Source organism: Monodon monoceros, unplaced genomic scaffold (assembly GCF_005190385.1).
Source record: "Monodon monoceros isolate NGI ecotype Baffin Bay Population unplaced genomic scaffold, NGI_Narwhal_1 Super_Scaffold_12, whole genome shotgun sequence".
In the NCBI taxonomy this organism is placed as follows: Eukaryota; Metazoa; Chordata; class Mammalia; order Artiodactyla; family Monodontidae; genus Monodon; species Monodon monoceros.
The window spans coordinates 157,918,632-157,939,864 of record NW_021703768.1 but is presented as its reverse complement, the minus strand read 5'-3'; the positions used below and the strand labels follow the sequence as shown (position 1 = coordinate 157,939,864).

The 21,233-nt window shown below is 55.5% G+C and overlaps 1 protein-coding gene across 7 annotated transcripts in view; it reads left to right on the top strand.

The window, feature by feature from the left end:
* The window catches only part of NFIC (nuclear factor I C), a 65,081-nt gene that overhangs the window by 17,801 nt on the left and 26,047 nt on the right, over positions 1 to 21,233 (top strand). The window lies entirely within an intron of this gene.

Below are 21,233 nucleotides of genomic sequence, written 5' to 3'. Positions count from 1 at the left end.
CACTGTGTGTGGGAGGGAGAGCTGGGGCAGATTTTCCCAGTCTTGACCTTGACCCCATCTGCCCCTCCCCCGCCCCCACCAATTAGCACTAAACGCAGGGGGCCAGAGGCAGAGGGGAAGACTAGGTGACTGTTTGCTGCGGGCCGGATTGGGGGTGTGGGCAGGGGCAGCCTTGGGGGCTGCAGTGCCCATTACCATGCAGGTCCTGGTCTCTCTCACCACATCCATCCTCCTCCTCCACGCTGAGCTGATAAAATTTTGAAGCGAGTTTTCTGCCAGCGTCAGCACAATCTCCGGGCGCCTCCCCTCCCCCATCGGCCCCCTCCCCCCTCAGCTCAGCAGGCAGACCAGGCCTCCGGGCCTCCCCAGACACCTTCGCGTCCGACTGCCATGCCTTTGCTGGCCGGTCTGGTCAGCATCCTCACGTGAGGGCCGGGGAAGGTCAAGGCTGCTGCGCCCTCCCGTGCAGGCTCCATCATCCCAGGGGACCACTGCTGCTCAGACAGGCCTCAGCTGACCCAGCTTCAGCTGGCTGGGAGTGAGGGTCGGGCGTGAGGGCCGGGCCAGGAACCCACTCCCAGCTCAGCTGCCTGCCTAAGGGCCGGGTGATCCTAAACAAGTCACTTAATCTCTCTGTGCCTGCTTTCTTTGATTTTAAAATGGGATGCTCAAAAATAGCTGGCCGGTAGGAATGTTGTGTTCTCGTGGTAAGCGTTCAACAAATAACCCCCATGCTGTCCTGAACACAGGTACCAGGCACAGGGCTAGGGCTTTGTGGACCGTTGTTATCAACGTTATCATCCTCATTAGGATTATGATTTCCCACCTCCATGCCTTTGCCCATGCTGTTCCCTCTGTTTGGAATGCCTTTCCCATCTGGAAGACTCCTACTTTATGCTTCAGAACCCCAACTCCCAGCTCCACTTTCTCTCCATCAGGCATTTTTTCTGAGGATTTAGCAATTCTTTTCCATTCTCATGGCAACCTTGCAAGGCAGGGATCATTGTACCCATTTTACAGATGAGGAAACCAAAACCCAAAGAAGATAACTGCCCGGCGCAAGGTCACACAGCTAGGAAAGGGCAGAGTTAGGGTTTGGACGTGGGCGGGTTCTGTTGCTGACACCCCTGCTAGCCTTCTACGCTCGGTGGCAGAAGGGGATGGAAGTAAATCACAGTGTAGGATGTGGGTATCCAGTCATCGTGGCTGGACCACCTCCGGGCTGGGTCTGTGTTCTAGGCTCCTACCAGCTAGGGCCTCCTCCGGGGTTCCCAGGCCGAGGCTGGCCCCCAGAACCCCCTGTTGAGCTTCAGCTCCCCAGCTTCCACCGCAGGACCCCTGTCTTCATCTGGGCCAGAGTTATGTCTCTCTTCTCAGCCAGGTAGTCATCTGACCTCAGAGACAACTGGTCACCTTCCTCCTCTCACCTGGTGGGTCCCAGGGCTGCAGGGGGTCCAGGCCAAGGCCAGAGTGCGGTGTCTACTCAAATCAGCCCTGCTAGGAGGCCATGGGATTGATGGGGAGTGGGGGAAATGGGCCTCAGTTGGCTTCTGGGGGCGGGTGTCACAGGGTGGATGGTGGGACAGGCACCCGCCATTCGGCTGAAAAGGAGGTACCACCTCTAGCGTCAGAAGCGGGGCCTTGCAGCTGAGAGAATGACAGTGAGAGAGAGAGACAGAGAGACCCAGAGACATGGGGAGACACAGAGAGACCCACAGACGCATCATACACTCAGCCCTTCCCTGTCCCAAGACAAGGGGACAAAGTCCAGCTCCCCCCACGGCCTCCGTCCTTATCTCTCCCAGGGGGTGTCAGGCAGACTGCTGGAGCCGCACCCCAAAGGGGAATCCCAGGCCTCGATCCTTGGGTTTATTTTGGAGGAGAGAAGGGTGGGGACGAGCCGTGAGGAGGTCCCTTTAGCGCTGGGGCTGCCAGGCTGATCAGAGCCCAGGGCACTGCCTGGGGCCGAACTTGGCAGCTTCAGGCATCCATCTGGCACCCTTGTGGACACAGGGGCCTGATTCCAGGGGTGGACTCCGTGTGTGCCCTGGGGGTGGGCTAGGGGACAGCTGGGGGGCCATGATGAGGGGGAGACGTGAGCTCCACCTTGGGACATTGGGGCTGCCCGCTCAGTGCGTGCACTTTAGGGGGAGGGATGTGTGCAGTTAAGCAGGGCATGGGCAACCTGACAATTCCCAGTTAAATTAATACAAACCTAATGACAGGGAGGGGTGTGGAGAGGGAGGGCGGGGCAGGCACTCTGGCCAGGGAGGGCCTGAAAGAAGTGAGGGAGCTGCAGAGGGATGTGAGTGAGAGTGTGCGGGGCAGTGGGGGGGGGGGGGGCACAGTCAGTGCAAAGGCCCTGGGGCTGGAATGGCCCAGAGCACAGGTGCTAGTTGGGGAGGTGAGGCCCTGTGCCTGGTGTTGGGGAGGCCGGGAGCGGGTGAGCCGGCTCTCCTCTCTCCTGCCTCCCATTTGAGAAGGAGTCTGGAGAAAGCAGGGCCCAGAGAGGGAAGCCGCCTGCCCAGCCCCGAAGCCCAGCCAGGCCTCCCCGCCCCCTCTGGCGGCCTGAGAAACCTGAGGCGCGGGTGGGCACCGTGCCAGGGCGGGAGGGGGAGGGGCTGCCAGGCCCGCCCGCTCCGGCAGCTGCCAGCCCGCCCCGAGCCCCGCCAGCCCAGATGGTGCCCATCTGCTGACGCTGCCGTGGGCTGGCCTCCCGTTCCCGCCTCCTGTTCCCGCCTTGTTCGGTGCCAACCTCCCGGAAGGGCGCTGTGGGCAGGGGCTGGCTTGGGAAGCTTGCAGCTGCTAGAGGAGCTGCCCAGGGTGCCCAGGGAGGGGTCAGGAGGAACTGGGGGCAGGGGTCCCCGTCGCCTTCTGGGTGGACCTGGGGAACAATAATAACAACAGAGATAATAGTAACAGCAAGAACATCGTGTGCCCGGTGCTGAGCCCATCCTACATCTGGTTTCATTCTCTCCACCACTCTGGGAAGGAGGGACTATTACCTTCTCCCCTTTTTCAGATAAGGAAACAGTCCCAGAGATGGTCAGCGACTTGCCCAAGGTCACACAGCTCCTAAGAGGTAGGGCGAAATTAGAACCCACAGATCCTGACCCCTTGAAACCATTAAAGGAAAAAACCTAAAAACCGCTTTTGAGGTTATCAGATGGAACCCACACCTTCCTAGTTGTACAGATCATGAAAAGAGCTGGCCCGGAATACACAGTGAACAAATTAATGAATATCAGTGAACGTTCCCGAAGTGCCTACCGTGCCCAAGGCTGGGGGCTGGGGTCTCCATAAAGCACACCCTGGGCTCGGATGGCAGGAGAAAGGGCCTGGAGCAAGGGGGCCTGGATCAGTCTCAGCTCTGCTCCTGGCTTGCTGTGTGACTTAGGGCAGAGCTCTGCCCTCTCTGGTCTGGGGTTGGAGGAGAGCTGAGGCCAGGAAGGTAAGGCCTTGTGGGGCCACAGAGAGAAACAAGCCAGACCCTGACTGAGGGTCCTGCCGTCTCCTCCAACCCCTGTTAATCTTCATCCCAACACTGGCCGTGTGCTGGGGAGACAGAGGGCGGATGTGGACAGGAGGGCGTGTAAGGGCACCCATTGGCTTGTGTAATGGATACAGTTTGTGTCCATACGTGCTCCAGGCTGTGTGAGGTGCATTTCCCTCTCTGCGCCTTAGTTTTTCCATCTGGAAAGTGGAGAAAATAAGAACTATGTCCACTGCATTGATGATTGGAGTGATCCCTGGACAGCATACAGGAGGCCCTGGATAAACGCTCAGTCCCTTCCCGGATCCTCTTCCCAGCCCCAGGTGGCAAAGGGGAAGAACCTCAGTGCATCTAGTGAACCAGCAGGGGCACCTGTGACCCAGGATGGGCGCCCCCCCCACTGGAAGCCACCTCTCCAGGTGTCTGGGTGGCGGAGGGGTGAGGGGCTCTTGGCAGCCTGGACTCCCCTGGGGCTGAGCAGCCAGGTGGACCAGCCGTCTGTCTGTGCAGAGGAGGTGGCTGCCCGGGTTGAGGTCCAGACACCAGCTGACGATGTATTTATAGCGGCAGCAGGAGGCCTCTGGGCTCCTGGTTAGTGGTGCTGAGGGAGCCGCTAACCCAGCAGGTGGGAGCCCAGTGTCCGGAAGAGGTAGGGGCACGATCTGTAGCCAGATGGCCCAGGTTCAAATCCCGCCACTCGTGAGCTGTGTGACCTTGGGCAGGTGACGTCACTGCTCTGGGCCTCAGTTTCCTCCCCTTTGAAATGGGCATGATACAGATGGTGCCTGCTTCACCGGGCTGGGTAGGGTTAAATGAGTTAATGCGTGAAGAGTGCTAGGACAGGGCCTGGCACACAGTAAAGTGCTCAAACATGATTTGGTGCCTTAAAAAGGAAGGCGATTCTGACACCTGCTACACCATGGATGGACCCGGAGAACATGATGCTCAGTGAGAGAATCCAGACACAAAAGGACAAATACTGTTTAATTCCACTCACAGGAGGTCCCTAGAGAGTCACAACCACAGAGACAGGAAGTCGATGGTGGGGGCCAGGGGCTGGGGGAGGGGCTGGGGAGTCCACGTTTCATGGAGACAGAGTTTCAGTTTGGGAAGATGAGAAAGTTCTGGAGATGGATGGTGGGGATGGTCGCTGGACAGTGTGAATGTACTTAATGCCACTGAAGTGCACACTTAAAAATGGTTAAAATGGTAAAGTTTATGCTACTGATATTTAAAAAATTATTTGTTGTTGATAGTAATTTGCAAATCAACTAGACTTCAATTTAAAAATTCAAAAAAACGATAAGAATAATGAATAATAGTACATCGTTTATTATATTGCAATGATAAATAATAAAAATAAAATCAGTGATGGTAATATAATCTTAGGTATTATTATCAACGCCTTTATTATCGTGATCGTTCCTTTGTTTCTAGCCCCAGCTCTGCCCTCTGGCCAGCTGGGCAACCTTAGGCAAGTTAGTGCCCATCTCTGTGCTTCTGTTTCTTCATCTGCAAATTGAGCATAGGGAGTGTCCAGCGATTGGAGTTAAGGTCGTATCTGTGAGAAAGGAACCTCTTAGCACGATGAGTGCTCAGAAATATTTGGAGTTCTTTCCTGGGTAGCCGGAGTAGGTCCTCCCTCCCCCATGGACACCCCTGCATGGGCGCCCAGCTTGCACGCCTGCACCTGCCAAGGCAGGGCTGCAGAGGCTTCTGAGGACCCGAGAGGTGCGGAGCCCTCAGAAAACGGGAGGCATCTCGGTGCACCTGTGGCGGCCACCCCGGCGTGGCGGGGCTGCAGTTGCCACCCTGGCCCTGTGCCCAGCGAGCCAAGGGGAGGCTGAGGGCAGCTAGGGACATCTCCGCCCCCCCCCCCTTCCGCAGACAGCTGCCAGGCCGGCCCCTCTCCCTCCAGCTGGGTGTGGGCAGGAAGTCACAGATGGTCAGAGTCCGTGAGGGACAAGGGAGGGGGCACGTGGGAACACTGGATGTCTTGTCCAGATCAGGAAACTGAGGCCCAGAGAGGGGTGGGGCATTGCCCAGGGCGGCCCAGTAAGGGCCCTTCCTCTGGTCCATTCTGTCCCATCTTCTGTCCCAGGCTGACTTGGATGGGTGCCAGGATGGGGGACCCGGGTACTTCAGGGTAAATGGCTTGCGAATGGGAAAGGGGTTTCAAGGCCTGGGGCGGCGGTGGGGTGGGTGGGTGGTGGTGCTCTAGATTGCCAGAGCTGAGGTCTGCTCTAGATCCTCCAAGGGACAAGTTCTGGAATTTCCAAGGCCTGAGTTCTAGACGCTTCAGAGCTGGGATCTTTACCATCTGACAATTCTAGAATTCTCCCTCTGGGTTTAGAGCAGCACAATTCAGTAGAAATACAACTCGAGCCATACAGATAATTTTTCTGGTATCCACACTTAAAAGTATAAACCTACAGGGGAAATTAATTTTAACAGCCTATTCTGTTTAACCCAGGACATCCAAAATATTGTCATTTTGACACATAATCAATATGAAAAAATTATTGAGATGTTTCACCTTCTTTTTTGTCCTAAGTCGTTGAGATTCACTGTGTGTTTCGGACCGGCCACATTTCAGGCGCTCAACGCCACACGTGGCCAGTGGATGCCGTGTCAGCACTAGAGCATCTGTGTTCCAGAGAATTCCGAGGCAGATCTCAAATCTCCCAAGTTGGGTTCTTGAGAATGTGAGGACAGATTCTAAAACTCCCAAATCAATCATCAATTATCCAATCAAGTATTGGTTTCTTCAGTATCCAAGAAGCCCTTAAGTGTATTCGTGACCATGGATGACGGTTTCCAGAATTCCACTCGTTGGGTTTTCAACATGGCCAAGGACAAGCTCTAGAATGTTCTCGAGCTGGGTTCTAGAACATCCAGGGCAGGTTCTAGAATTCTCTGAGGCAGGGATCCAGAAAGTTCGGGTCAGAGTCGAGTAAGCCTGTCCTCAGACCCCGGGTGACTGAGCAGAACATTACAGAAAAGACGCCTACAGAGGGGGAAGGAGGTCGATTTTCATTTTTTCGAGGCTTTTTCCAGACTGGCTGAGTCAGGGGCTGCGTGCTTGGGGGCAGCAAGGTGGATGGGGGCCCTGTTGTGGGAAAAGGTTTGGGAGCAGTTCGTGAGGATACATGACTATGAGAACCTGGGACTAGGGGGGTCCAGGAATAAGAATCAGGACTTTGTTTAATCCCCAGTAAATGTCTGTTATTTATTAGATGTTTGGACATGGAACCCCACGTGTGTTTCCAGAGGCTCTTGTGGGGCTGTTTTGGGAAAGGGCGCTTAGTAGGTCCTCGCTGGAAGGCAGTGGCTATAGTTGGGGATTGTGACATCTGGCAGGAGGCAGGGGTTGTCTGTCTGTGTTTGGGGTGTTGGGGTGCATTTATGGGGGAACTGCAGGCATATTGAGGGCTTACTAAATTAAATTCTCAGTAAATGTCAGGAATTGTTAGTACCATTTCGTTTCACCTTAATTCCACAAAGGTAGAGATTATCATGAACCGTATTTATCACATGGGAAAATTGAGACCCAGAGAGGTTAACACACCAACCTGAGGTCACACAGCTAAAAGGTAGCATCTGGATTCAAACCCAGGTCTGAGGGCAGATCTGAGGGCCTACAACGGTCCCCTGGGAAGGGGCTGTCTGGGGTGTGTCAGGGACCTCCCCCAGAATGTCCCAGGATCCCTCCTTTGGGCCTAGAGGATTTTGGTGCTGGTGAGTGGATGCCAGGTTCAGCTGGATCAAGGAGCACATTTGGGGGCTGCAGCCTGGCCGGGACCCGGTGAGGGGGGTGGCTAGCCTCAAACCCTCGACATGGGGAAACCAGGAAGGCGGGAGATGCAGCCAAGGTCACGTTTTCCCTTTCAGTCTCTGTCTCTGGATCTCTTTTTCCATCTCTTTGTCTCTCTCAGCCCCTGTCTCTGCCCAGCCCCAGTCTCTCCTGGTCTAGGCCAGTCTCCTCCCCTCACCGCCTCCGGGCAGCCTGTGGGCTGCCCGGAGGTGGCAACAGCAGCTGAATGGGCCCCTTGTTCCTGACCACACCCTCCCCTTAGGGTCACCCCGGGACGAGCTCCGGCAGCCTGCTGTCTTAAAGAGCCAGCGCCCAGAGAGAGGGGAAAAGAGGGGGCCGCTTCACTCCCAAGCTCCACCCCCCAGCCTCCCAAGGATGGAGGAACTGAAGTGCATACATGCGGGGGAGCACCGCACCTGGACATCCCAGCCCCATGTGATCAGACGGTGGCCCTGGGGCTGTGTGTGCATGGTGGGGCTTGGGTTTCATCTGGGACAAATTCCTTCTCCTGTCTTGGCCGCCGTTGTTTCCCCATCTGTATCTGCAGCTCCTTGTGCCCACCCGGGGGGGTCGTTGGGCAGATAGAATAGTATCTGGGCCAGGTTTGGTACACAGTCGGCGCTCTTCTGTGCCCATTGTGCAATTATGTAGCCCCATTTTACGGAGGAGCTGAGCGGTAAGGCTCTGGCTGAGGCTACGCAGCCCAGATTTCACCCAACTCTGCCACCTCCACCCTCCGCTCGGGGCTGTGAAGCTTCACGTTGCTCGCTTTCCGTCTCTGGGCCTCAGTTTCCCCTTCAGAGCAATGGGAACCGCCCCTGCCCACTTTCAGGCTAGAAGCCTTTCACTTCTCCCGCCCTGAGGATGCTGTGGCTGGGAGTTCCGGGCATCCCCCAGATAGGAGCCAACCCAGAGGGCCTTGAACGGGGCTGCACCCAGTAGCCACTCTGGGAGGCCTCGGCGCTCCTGTGCCCCAGGCCGGCCCCACAGACAGCCCGGGACAGGTTGCTGCCGGATGGACAAGCCTGTTCCCTGCTTCCTTATGTAACCAGGTTATGCAAGGGCAGCTGGCCTGCTTACATAAGGGGAGGCCGGGCCAGCCCCAGCTGGGGAGGGGGAAGCTCTTAAAGGGGCTGGTGTCTCCCGAGGCTCCCCTCCAGGGCCCTGTGCCGACCCACGGAGGGGAGCCTTATAAACTCTGGCCGATTCTGTACTTAACAGCGCCATCATTATTATTATTGCTGTTGATGTTGTTTATCGTCACTCTGTTCTTTCCCAGGAGGCACAAAGCCCACACTCTGCTTCTGACCCTTGGCTAGTCCCTTTTCTCCCTGAGCCTTAGTTTCCCCATCTGGGCCAGGTGGGTGGTGTCAGTGAAGGAAGGCAGTGGGGCGTAACGGGGGTGCTGGCCCTACTACCTGCTCGCTGTGTGACCTCAGGCAAATGGCGATCCTCTCTGGGCCTCGGTTTCCCCATCTGTAAACTATGCTTGCCTCTCTAGGTTACTGAGGGGGAAATGAATTCAGACATGCGAAGGGTTAAGATGGCATCGAGCACACACTCAGCCAGTACAACTTCTTGGTAGTCAATAAATATTTATTAAGCGCTTACTGTGTGCCAAGCCCTGTACTGCGAACAAGACAGACAAAAATCCAGGCCTTGCGGGGCTCACAGTCTGGTGGGGGAGATGGACAAAAAACAAGTTCGTGATAAGGGCTACTGAGAAAAAGAAAGAAAGGCAAGGAATAGAGAGTGGTGGGCTATTTGGGGAGGGACTGTCTGAGGACTTGACATTTGAGCTGAGACCTGAGGGTGAAGAGGAAGCAGTTGTGTGAAGAAGTGGGGAAGGGCACCTTAGGCAGAGGGCACAGCCTATGCAAAGGCCCTTGGGCAGCACCTGGTGTGTTGGAGGAACAGCCAGGTGGCCCTAGCGGCTGGAGCAGAGTGAGGGAGGGGGATAGAGGGACGAGGGGAGGGCAGGGAGGGGACTTGGGCTTTTACACCTAGGGAGGTGGGAGCCCTGGAGGGCTGTGGGCAGAGGAGGGGCGGGGCCTGACTCAGGTGCTCACAGGCGCCCTCTGGCCACTGTGGGGAGGACAGACTGGGGGGGGGCGAGGGTGGGAGTTGAGAGACCAGGGCTGAGGCCACCGCACTGGTTCAGGCTTAGGCGGGTGACAGTGGGGGCCAGCCAGGCAGAGGCTGATTCCAGAAGCGTGAGAATTCAGTGGCAGTGGTCAGCCTGGGTGGAGCAGGACAGTGCACGTTGGTCACCTGGATTACGGGGCCCCTTCGGAGGCTGGCGCTGGCCCCCTTGCCTCCTGCTTGGACTTAGGCAGGGAAACGAGGGTCGGGCAAGCGCAGGGCCATCGGTCACACCCAGGGCCCCTCCTGGAGTCAGGACGTCGTTTGCGGGCAAGCTGGGGTAGGGCTCTGGTGCCTGGGTGGCCCGCGGGGCTCTGGGCGGGCTGCGCGGGCAACTGCCAGGTGCCCAGCCCCAAGATGGGTGTTCCACCTGCATGGCTGCATTGTTCCCGTTTTTATTCCCCATCTCGCCAGGTGAGCTTGGGCTGGCATCTGCCCCGCCCTGCACCTCAGTTTCCTCATCTGTGAAATGGGAATGATCATCTGTAACTGCTCGGTGGGTTCCAGGAGCACTGGTACACAGTAGGTGCCCATTCAGTGATCAGCAGCAATAGTGCAGGAGGCTTGGGAGTGAGGGAGCCCCCCGGCATGGGAGGCAGGCATGTGGAGACCCACGATACTCACCGAGATGGGCCACTGGGCAACTGAGTCCCCGTGACTGAGCCCCTGTTTTGTCCCTGCAAAATGGGACCACCGTCACAGAACCCCTGTGACACCTGGTCAAAGGCCAGCACAGAAAGGCATGTAGGCTGCTGTCACACTGTCCCAGCCCCGTGTGACACCTGGGGAAACTGAGATCCAGAGAGAATAGGGGTGCTTAGCCTACAGTCACACAGCCAATCGGGCAAGGAGATGCCCCTGGAACAGATGGCCTGGCTTCAAGCCATTCAGAGGGCCTCAGTTTCCAAATCCGTGAAATAGGCACACTGCGGGGGTCAGTAGGAATTACTGGACACCCAGGAAGAGGCTGCAAGGATTTATCTGGCTAGTCTAGACACCTTCTTCCTGGGGTACTGGCATGACCTATGGGGGGGGTGTCTTTGGTCTCCCCCCATCCCCCTAACCCAGTTCCCCTTAGGTGCTGGCTGAGGAGGAGATTCCTGGAGGCTCCTGGGTTAGCTGGGGCCCTTCTGGCCAAGGAGGGGGCAGTAGGAGCCAAGGCCCCTCTGCCTGGAAACTGCAGCCCTGTCTGGTTGGAGCAGGCCTGTCCTCCTCTGCCCTGTAGAAGGGCTGGAGCTGGACAGTCTGGCCCACCCCAGACAGACAGGGCTGTCTGTCTGTTCTGCATACCTACCATGTGCCTGCCTAGCCTCTGCCAGACCCAGACACGTTCAGTGAGGCAGCAGGTGGTGCGGCCAAGTCTCTCTGGTCGAGTCCCAGCTTCGTGCACTTGGCCCAATTGCCTAACCTCCCTGAGGCCTCCTCTGCCCCTCTGTAAATCTGTATGTAGCTCCTAGGATTATATGTAGCTCCTGGCAATATAAGCACTCAATAAATGGAAGTTATGATTATTATTATAATTTTCATACACTGTTCTCTCTCCCTACAAGCCCCTTCTGTGCCTGGCAAACTCCTACTCAGACATCAAGGCCCCAGCTCCAATGTCCCCTCCTCCAGGAAGTCCTCCTGGGCCCCCAGGCCAGGTTTCTGTTATTTTCTTGGGTTCCTCCTGCCCAGAGGTCCTGCCCTCTGATATCCAGGACCTGGAGCAGTTGGGTGGGCTTCCCAAAAGAGGATTTCTGCTGATCCTCAAAGAATGAAGGGGGCCTGAGATAGGCAATGCTTAGGTGATATTCTATACCCCGCCCTCTGCCTGTTGTAGAAATCCCTTGTATCACCACTGGTTGGAGTCCACGCCCTTAAACCTAGTCTTTTCCTCTGAATATCCCCCAGTTTTCCCAACATTCCTCAGATCCCTTTGTCTGACAAGCATTTATTTTGCACCTGTTGTATGCCAGGCCCTATCAGGATCATCCCAATTATTCATGCAACAGGCATGTATCAGGTGCTGTGTGCCAGGCTCTGCTGGAATAATCGCACTCACTTGTCTGCAAACATCTGTCGACTGCCAGCTATGTGTAAGCATTGCTTGAGCACCGACTGCATGCCAGGCTCTGGGAAGAGAGGAAGCCCAAGGGAGAAGAAAAGTCTCCCACTAACCCTCCCTCCAGGCTTGGGCCCTCGAGTCTCCACCCTCCTCCTGCATTCCAGGCAGCGGGTTAAAAATGTGGGCGCTGGAACCAGAGTAACCGAGTCCCCATCCGCTTGTCCACTCACTGGCGGGAGACCTGGGGCGAGCCCCTTCCCATCTCTGACCCCCTCTGTAAAACGGAGCGCCCAGCAATCTGCTTGCAGCTCAAAACCTACTTTCTGCAGAGAAGGAAACTGAGGTACTAAGCAGGCAGGCTCCCTAGAAACCCCTCCGGGCAACACTGGGAGGGAACCCATCTTAGCCCAGAGAGGGGCAGGGCTGGCCCGAGGGCACATAGCTCCAGTTGGGACCCTGCCCTGCTCTGGAGCCCTCCCCTTGGTGCCCACCTCCCTGGCCTGGCTGCCAGCCTCCGGCCTTCCCCCCACCCCACCCCCGACTCCCGCGGGGCTGCCGCGTTGGTGACGCAGCCGGAGAAACTTCAGAAGGAAGGGAAGCTGGGAGGGGCCGGGCTCCTCGGCAGACCCTGGCTGGCCGGCCGGGTGCCCCCACCCCGTCCCTGGCAGGGGGGATGCTGCGGGCTTCCGCCGCCTCCATCCACCGCGTGGCCGCAGACGGCTTCCGGGGCCGCGTCGCCTCTTGTGGCCACACGTGAGCGCTTAGCCCGTGGGCACATGTGGCTCCCCGGCTCCCAGCCCCCAACCCACGCCCCCCCCACCCCGGCCGGGCTGCCAGGGAGGCAGGCCGAGGCCTTGGCTTGGCTGCTGGCAAAGCCAAGAATTTGCTCCAAATGTAAACAGCGAGTTATTTTAAGTCTGCCCCCCTCCCCGGGTGGCGCTGACACATTTGACATTGGAGGGGACCGGGAGGGGGGGCCGAGGTTGCGCGTGTGGGTATTTTTAACCTTGTTTTTCACATCCTTGGTGCCACCCGGAGTCTGGTTTGTGCCGAGCGGCGGCGGTAGCGGGGAGCACGGGGTTCGGGTGGCAGCGGGCGGGCGCCTCCCCCCGCCTGGCACGGCAGCCGCCCTCCTGGCACAAGTGCCTTTAACCCGCGCAGGCCGCCCCAGCCCACCCCCCCCCCAACCACGGCCGCCCCCTCCACCCCGGGAGGGGAGCCTGGGCTCCAGGCCCCGCCAGCCCGCTCCTCCCGCGCCTACAAAATGGCCGCCAAGGCCAGAGAAGCATCTGGAAGCCGGGAGGGAGCGTTGAGAAAATGGCCGCCAGAGCGCTGATGTCATCGGTGGCGTGGCCGCCAACAGCGGCCGGGGTGGGACGAGTCCCGGCCTGCAGGCCTCAGAGTGGGCCCCGCGGCCTATGGGGGCCTCCCCGCCGGCTTTTCGGCCCGGACGCCCCCAAACCACCTGTGCCAAAGCCCCCCTGGAGCCCGCGGACGCCCCGAGTTCAGCCCAAGGCCGCGCGCTCACTGCCCGGGCCTGCGCTGGGGCCGGCGGGGGGCGGTGGACGGCCGCTGCCCTGACCCGCTGGCCCAAGGTGTCCACCAGTGCCCGGCAGGGCCCGCAGCCAGGCCGCGGAACAGGCGGGGGCGAGAGCCAGGCCGGGTGGGAAGAAAAAAGAAACTTTTCTTTGAAAGTGATTCCGAAGCAGGTTGGCTGGGGCCCAGGCGGCCGGCGGCAGGGCAGAGGGAGATGGAAAGTGTGGTCCAGACTCGAGGAACGCGGCGGGTCAGGAAGGACAAGGCGGGGGAGGCCCGGGCGGGGGCCGGCGTCGGGGAGGTCACCCCGGCCGTGGCCTTCTGCCTCTCGGCCCTGACGCCTTATCCAGATTTCCCCCGGGGGCGGATGAAAGTCGTGAACGTCAAGCATCTTGCTTTTTTCCCTTGGATTTGTCCAAACAGCCCCTGGAAGAGTGTCGCCTGGGGGTTTTAGATCGTGTGTACCAGGATGTGGAGGCTCAGAGAAGGAACGTACTTTTGCTGAGGTCACACAGCATTGATGAGACTGACATCCAGTTCTCGTGATTGCTGGCCTTGGGGGCCTGCGGTCTTGAGCCTGCAGGGGCAGGATGGGGCGTCTCCAGGGAGAGTCAGGGTTTGTACTGGAATTGCTTGAAGCCCAGGGCAATTTCCGTCCTGGTCCTCCTGCTACACTACCAGGGAAGTCCAAGTTCAGTCTAGCCCGAAGCCTTCGTGCTGTGACTCAACTCCTGGCCCTCCTCAAGATGACCAGGAGGAAGCCTTGACGATGAACCTCATGCGGCAGAACTTTGTGTCTGTTTTGTTCGTTGCTGTGTCCCTGGATCCGAGGACAGGGCCTGGTACACAGTTCGTGCTCAATACATGTGTTAAGTGAAAGAATCATCGTTTCCCCTTATGCTTGGGTTTGCACAGACAGTCATATGGGATGGGGGTAGAGACTCAGGACACAAAACAGGTTGTAACATAGCTGGACATACGCGGGAATCCCTTGTCACACTTCTTAGAAGGGATACGAGGACGTGAAACCCAGATTTCCAGAGCGTCAAGCCCAGGTCCTGTGGACACATAATCCCCCCCCCGCCTTGGTCTCTTGGGCAAGAGAGGGAGCTAGACCAGGCAGGCATTTGCAGGAAAGGCATTCCAGGCAGGGAACAGCATGTGCAAAGGCCCTGGGGCAGGACTCTGCCTGGCATGTTGGAGGAACAGTGAGGAGGCCCGTGTGGCTGTAACAGAGTGAGTCAGTGGGAGAGAGGGAGGAGGGGAGGGCAGGGAGGGGACGGGGCAGGTCGTGCAGGGCCTTGGGGAGAACTTGTGACTTTCATACGTTTAAAGACCCAGACTCAGTCCAGTGTGATGAGAGCTAGGACAACGTTTGCACAAGGGGCCAGGGGAGGGTGTTCCAGAGAAGGAGATGTTAGAACCGGGCTTGGAGAGATGGTTGGAGTTTGCCTGAGAGCGAAAGGGGCAGGGAAGGTTCATGGCAAGAGCGAGAAGGATGAAGGCCAGGGTCGCGTGTACGGTATGGCCTTCCAGGACAGAGAAAGTTAAACCTCAGCCGGCGATGTTTAAAAATGGCCGGTGACACTGGGGAGCTGGGAATTCCAGGGCCTGGCTTTGGGTCTCTCTCTAGCTGGCTGGCGTTGGGAGGCGGACGTGGCAGCAAGGCAGAGCCAGCTACATTTGGAAGCCCGCTGAGGTTGGAAGAGAAATCCTGCGGGCAAGCTCACCGTGGCAGCCGAGGCGGGCCCAGCGGATGCACCGCTGGGCCCCAGTGGGAACCCTAGGCTCTCCCGTATCCCGCCAGGTTTAAACAAGTGCGATTATGGTACCAGCAAGTCCTGTCCTTTGTAAATCCCAAAGATAAATTAAATATGACCCCTCTGTACACCCCAGGCCATCACCCTGGGCCAGGCTGTTATGCCCACCGGGATGTTTGCCCACCCCTCCCCGTGGACTTCCAGCCTCTGAGAGTCCAGAATTCACTCAGCAGCCAGACTTTTTTAATGTGTGTGTGTGTGTGTGTGTGTGTGTGTGTGTGTGTGTGCGTGCGCGCGCGCGCGCACTTTATTATGGTAAAATATATATAATAAAAAATTCACCGTCTTAACCATTTTTAAGCGCACAGCTCGGTGGCATTAAGTACATTCACACTGTCATGCAACCATCCCCACCATCCATCCCTAGAACTTTCTCATCTTCCCAAACTGAAACTCTGTCCCCATTAAACACTCCCCAGCCCCTCCCCCAGGCCCTGGCCCCCACCATCTACTTCCTGTCTCTATGGATTTGAGTCTTCTAGGGACCTCCTGTGAGTGGAATCAGTCAGTATTTGTCCTTCTGTGTCTGGTTTATCTCACTGAGCATCATGTCCTCAAGGTTCATCCATGCTGTAACGAGTGTCAGAATTTCCTTCCTTTTTAAGGCTGAGTAATATTCCACTATAGGGATGGACCACATTTTGTGTATCCGTCACCTGTTGTTGGATATTTGGGGTGTTTCCGCCTTATGGCTACTATGAATCATGCTGCTGTGAACATGGGTGGGCAAGTATCTGTTTTCAATTCTTTTGGGCGTATACGTAGGCGTGGGTCACGTTGGTGATTCTATGTTTAACTTCGGAGGGACCGCCAAGCCATTTTCCGCTATGGCTGCACCATTTTACATTCCCGTCAGCCGTGCACGAAGGTTCCAATTTCTCCACACCCTCATCACCAGAGACGTTTTAAAATGTAACATAGATCATCGCCCTTGAGACTAAAACCCAAGCTTCCCACGCGGCCCACGGGGCCCTGAGTGGTCTCATGTCTCCCCGCTCTGTGTACGTGCTGGGGCCACGTGCTCTCTCTGTTCCCCAAACATCCCATGTTTGTTCCTGCCCCGGGGCCTTTGCACTTGCTGTGCCATCTGCCCTCAGCTCTCCCCATGGCTGGCTCCGTCCCATCCCTAGGCCCTTGGAGAGGTTTCTCCTGACTTTTCCGTCAAAAGTCACCTCCCCCACCCCCAGCCACTGTCTGTCCTCTCACCCAGTTTCATTGCCTCGGTGGAACTTAGAACCACCGAAATTATCTCGGGCTCCTTCTGTCGGCTCGTTTCCTGTCTGTCTCCCCCGCCTTGGCTCCCTGCCATTTCCCCAGTGCCTGGCAAGTGGTAGGTGGTCGGTAAACATCTGGGACATGAATGCCGGGGCGGTGCCTGGATCTCCCAGTTAGGAACTGCGGGAGCCTCAGCAACCAGGATGGAGGGAGTTGTCTGGTGCAAAGGGGGCGGGTGCTCTGGGCCAGGAAGGGCTGGACCGGAGGCCACGGCGGCGCCTTTGTCATGGGCTGGGACAGACCAAATTTGGGCTCGTGGCCACGGACAGGAAAGAACAGTTTGTACACTCCGTCAATGGGATCCAGTTTACATTTCTATTGTCGGTATGGTCATGTGTTTGAGGGAAAGGCCACAGGCGGTGGTGACGTTCAGGCTGCCTGTGAACACCCGGCGGACCTGGGAAGTCGAGAAAACTGGTCCCAGGCCAAACCAGGGTGTCACTTGAAATACAGGCGCTGTCCGGGGCCAGTCTCACTTATACTAGCATGAGTGTGGTTAGCTGTGCTTCATGCATCGTGCTGCAGAGCCTTGTGTGTGTATTGGAAAAAAAGACCTTTCAGGAAGGTCCTGGCGTGAGGGGAGACTGTGAGCCACATAGATACAGAAGGAACCGTGTTGTGGGCAGAGGAAACCACATGTGCAAAGGTCCTGGGGCAGGACCAGGCATGGTGTTTTGGAGGAACAGTGAGGACGCCCATGTGGCTGGAGCAGAGTGAGCAAGGGGGAGAGAGGGAGGAGGGTAGGGCAGGGAGGGGACGGGGCAGGCCGTGCAGGTCCCTGTGGGCCACGGGGAGGACTTGGGCTTTTACCCGCAGGGAAGTGGGAGCCCTGGAGGGCTGTGGGCAGAGGGGGGACAAAGGTCCTTTAACTGCTGAGTTTGGAAAAATGCTGTCACCCAAACAGTATTTATCCCTTTGTGATGGGCCCCTCCCCTCCCGGGGCTCCTCTGATTTCAACCTCACACTCGTATAAAGTAAGGCAACAATGGAGAAAGCCCACTTTACAGAGATGGAAGCAACCTAAATGCCCATCAATGGAGGAATGGATAAAGAAGATGTGGTACATATATACAATGGAATATCACTCAGCCATAAAAAAAGAATGAAATAATGCCATTTGTAGCAACATGGATGGAGATTCTCATACTAAGTGAAGTGAGCCAGACAAAGACAAATGTCATACGCTATCACTCACATGTGGAATCTAATTTTAAAAATGATATAAATGAACTTATTTACAAAACAGAAACAGACTCAAAGATCTCGAGAACGAACTTATGGCTACCAAAGGGGAAATGTGGTGGGGAGGGATAAATTAGGAGGTTGGGATTAACATACACATACTACTATGTATAAAAGGCTCAGAGGGGAGAGAGGCCTGACTAGTCCCAGGTCACACCCCGGGTTGTGCCAGGGCTGGGGCTTCAGCCCAGGTTTCAGGGTATGACTCCAGCTTCTAAAAGATGCCACAAGTTCATATGAGTTTGGAACCTGGAGCCTCTTCTTCATGACCCCAATGCATTTGAAAGACTTTGATTTTGAAGAGTCCAACAGCTGCCCTGAGAAACCCGCAGCGATGCTCATGCTTTTTGACTGTGAACCCCATGCTCGGGTGGAGTCTGCAGACACCCCCAAGGCACACCCATAGAAAATCCCCTACTCGGCAGCTGAGAGCGTGCATTTTGGTTCCGTGGTCCTGCTCTGGCCTGTTCATGTTTTCCTCGTGCGGTCGGGAATGTATTCTGGGCAGCACAAAGCACCAAGTCGAACGCCTGATCTAAGCAGGGCTGCAGAAAGCCACGTATTTAGGGATGGGCAGTGGGGGATCTGGGGGACAGCGACCAGGTCAGGAAAGAACTCATTAACAGGCAAACGTTTTAAAGCCCGTGATCGACATGATATAAAATTCAATAAGACATTCAAGAATGTTCCCCCCCTTTTTAAAAGTAAATCTTATTGGAGTCTAGTTGATTTACAGTGTTGCATTAGTTTCAGGTGTACAGCAAAGTGATTCAGTTATACACATACATATATTCATTCTTTTTCAGATTCTTTACCCATATATAGATTATTACAGAATATTGAGTATAGTTTCCTGTGCTATACAGTAGGTCCTTGTTGGTTATCTATTTTATACATAGTAGTATGTGTATGTTAATCCCCACCTCCTAATTTATCCCTCCCCACCACATTTCCCCTTTGGTAGCCATAAGTTCGTTCTCGAGATCTTTGAGTCTGTTTCTGTTTTGTAAATAAGTTCATTTATATCATTTCTAAAATTAGATTCCACATGTGAGTGATAGCGTATGACGTTTGTCTTTGTCTGGCTCGCTTCACTTAGTATGAGAATCTCCATCCATGTTGCTGCAAATGGCACTACTTCATTCTTTTTTATGGCTGAGTGATATTCCATTGTGTAGATGCACCGCGTCTTCTTTGTCCACTCCTCCACTGATGGGCGTTTAGGTTGCTCCCGTGTCCTGGCTACTGTGAATAGAGTTGCAGTGAACACTGGGGTGCATGCGTCTTTTCGAACTATGGTTTTCTTGGATATACTTTTGAGAGGAGCAGATAAAACCTGGTCAGCCCATCAGCTTTCCTTGCTGTATGGCCTTGGGTAGCTTACTTACCCTCTCTGGGTAACCCATGGTTGTCAGCCTCGATCCAGGATTGCTGGAGGGTGTTAGACAAAACTGTTAAATGCGTAGCCTGACATCTGGTGTTCCGTAAGCTGTCTGTGCCTCGCAGTTACCATTATTATTGTTGTTATTGCTGTCATTATTATCATCATCCCATATCTTCTCACTCTATACCTCAGCTCCCACCTCAGTGAGGCGGAGGTGCTCTGAAATTTCCCTGGCCTGTGCGTCAGGGTCTGGGGCCTCTGCTCCCATGGACAGTAGGGTCTGGGGGCTCTGCTTCCATGGGGTGCTTTTCAGCCTAAGTGGAACAGAGATATGCAAACAATTTATCTGCCCCCAGCTGTCCCCAGCACCACCATTAGTGACAGAAGGGACCTTTGGCAAAAGCAGAGCAGCAGGGGACCCCCAGCTGGGGCCTTTATCTGACTGGTCAGACAACAGCGTCCAAACACAGCGGGTCACTCCAAACCACTGATAAGAAAGGAGTCCTGGAGTTGGGGCAGGACCAACTGAGCCCCCTCCAAGGGCCCACTGGACACCTCCTAGTCAAAAGCACAGGACCGGACTGTGAGGCCTTGGGGTGTCTGGGGGTTGATCCCAGGCCCATCGGTGCCACCTGGTGCTGCCTGAGTTTGAATATGTCGCCTGCCTCTCTCTGTGCCTCAGTTTCCCCATCTGGAAAATGGGGATGATAATCGCATATCCCTCTTGGGGGAGTTTCGAAGATTAGATGAGTCAGTGGAGGGGAAACTTGTAGCTCAACATAGTCAAAGGAGTGACTCACCACGTATTAACTATTGGAATGTACCAGTTCACACGGTGTGACCTTGACGACCCTCCCAGGAGCTCCAGTCACAGCCGCTCACTCACCAGGGGCTGCCACTCACATCTCTGGGTTGGATGGCCTCCCTTGCACCTGGCACAGCCTGGAATTGTACTCCTGGTTTATTTGCTTACTTCTTCATTGCCTGTCACTCCACCATTTAGGATGTCAGTGCCGCGAAGGCAGGGAGTTGTGTCCATCTTGGTTGCTGCTGTGTGTTAGACACATGGCACCCTGGAGGTGCTCAGCAATCAGTTTGCCAAGTGATCAAAGGAGAGAAGTAAACGGTAGTGCAGTTCAGCTCTAATTTATGGGTGAGGAAATGGAGGCTCAGAGATGTCAAAAGTACTTGCACAAGGACACACAGCAGAGGTTGGCAGACTTTCAGTGAAGTGAATGCCTTAGACCTGGTAGGTCACCTGCAGTTTCTGCTGCATACTCTTCTTTCTCTTTTGACAGCCCTTTAACATTGTACAAGACCCTTTTCTTTCATTATTGCCTCCCCCTAAAGAGCCCTTTTAGAGGGTTTTTTTCCCTAATCTCTGCACCTCATGAAATTTTAATAGCACAGGTATATTATATATCTATTTATATACTGTATCTATATCTATTTATCTATGTTTTATAAATAAAAAGAGCAAAAAATTTTAGCCCCCTCCATCGCCCCAAGAACCAATTTTTGCCCCTACTGAGAACGGATGGATCTGGAACAGAGTCCCTCCGCCTCAGCACTGCTTACATTGGGGGCCGGATGACTCCGTGGGGCTATCCCAGACCAGCCTCCCTGTCCCCGCCCCCTCAAGGCCAGGAGCCCCCCAGTCGTGACAAACACAGATATCCCCAGACATCGCCTTGGGGTGCAGGATCACCCCAGTTAGGAACCTCCGCGCCAGGCAGACAGTTTCTTTGAATTGACATCAGCTTTGGGATATAGACTCCCTGAGCCGGTCCTCAGTTTACCAACCTCATCAGTTGGGTAAATTGAATCAGATGGCGCTGTGGAGCTCCTAACACAGTAAAAACTCAGCAAATGAAAGCTGCCCATTTGGGGCCTGGGGCATCTTGGGGCATTGGACATTAGCTGGCCTTTAGCATTATACACTCTGGGTCCATCTGTTCAGACCGAAGGAAGGTCCATTTTAGGACCGGGCCTCTAGATGGGAGGAGGAAGAATTATCGGTGTCCTCTTTGTTTTTTTTTCCTTGATTTTTCATGGAAACATCCAGAGAAGCTCAGCCCGATAGAACTTTGTGTGGTGATGGTGGGCATATTCGGTGCCGTCCAGTTCGGTCGCCACCAGCCACGTGTGCCTGTCGAGTATTGAAAGGTGACTGGTGCGGCTGAAGTCCTGAAACTTTAATTTCAATTTAGCCAATTTAAATTTCAAGTTGCATGTGACTCGGGGCTCCCGTACTGGACAGCTCCAGAAGACAGGGTTTCCAGGAGCCAAATGACAGGCAGGTGGTCAGCAGGTGGGTGAGAAATAGTTCACGATTTTAGAGGTGATTAAAGATAAGATGGCAGGGACTTCCCTGGCAGTCCAGCATTAAGACTCTGTGCTCCCACTGCAGGGGGTGGGGTTCAGTCCCTGGTCGGGGAACTAAGATCCCACATGGCCTGCGGCATGGCCAGTAAGATGGC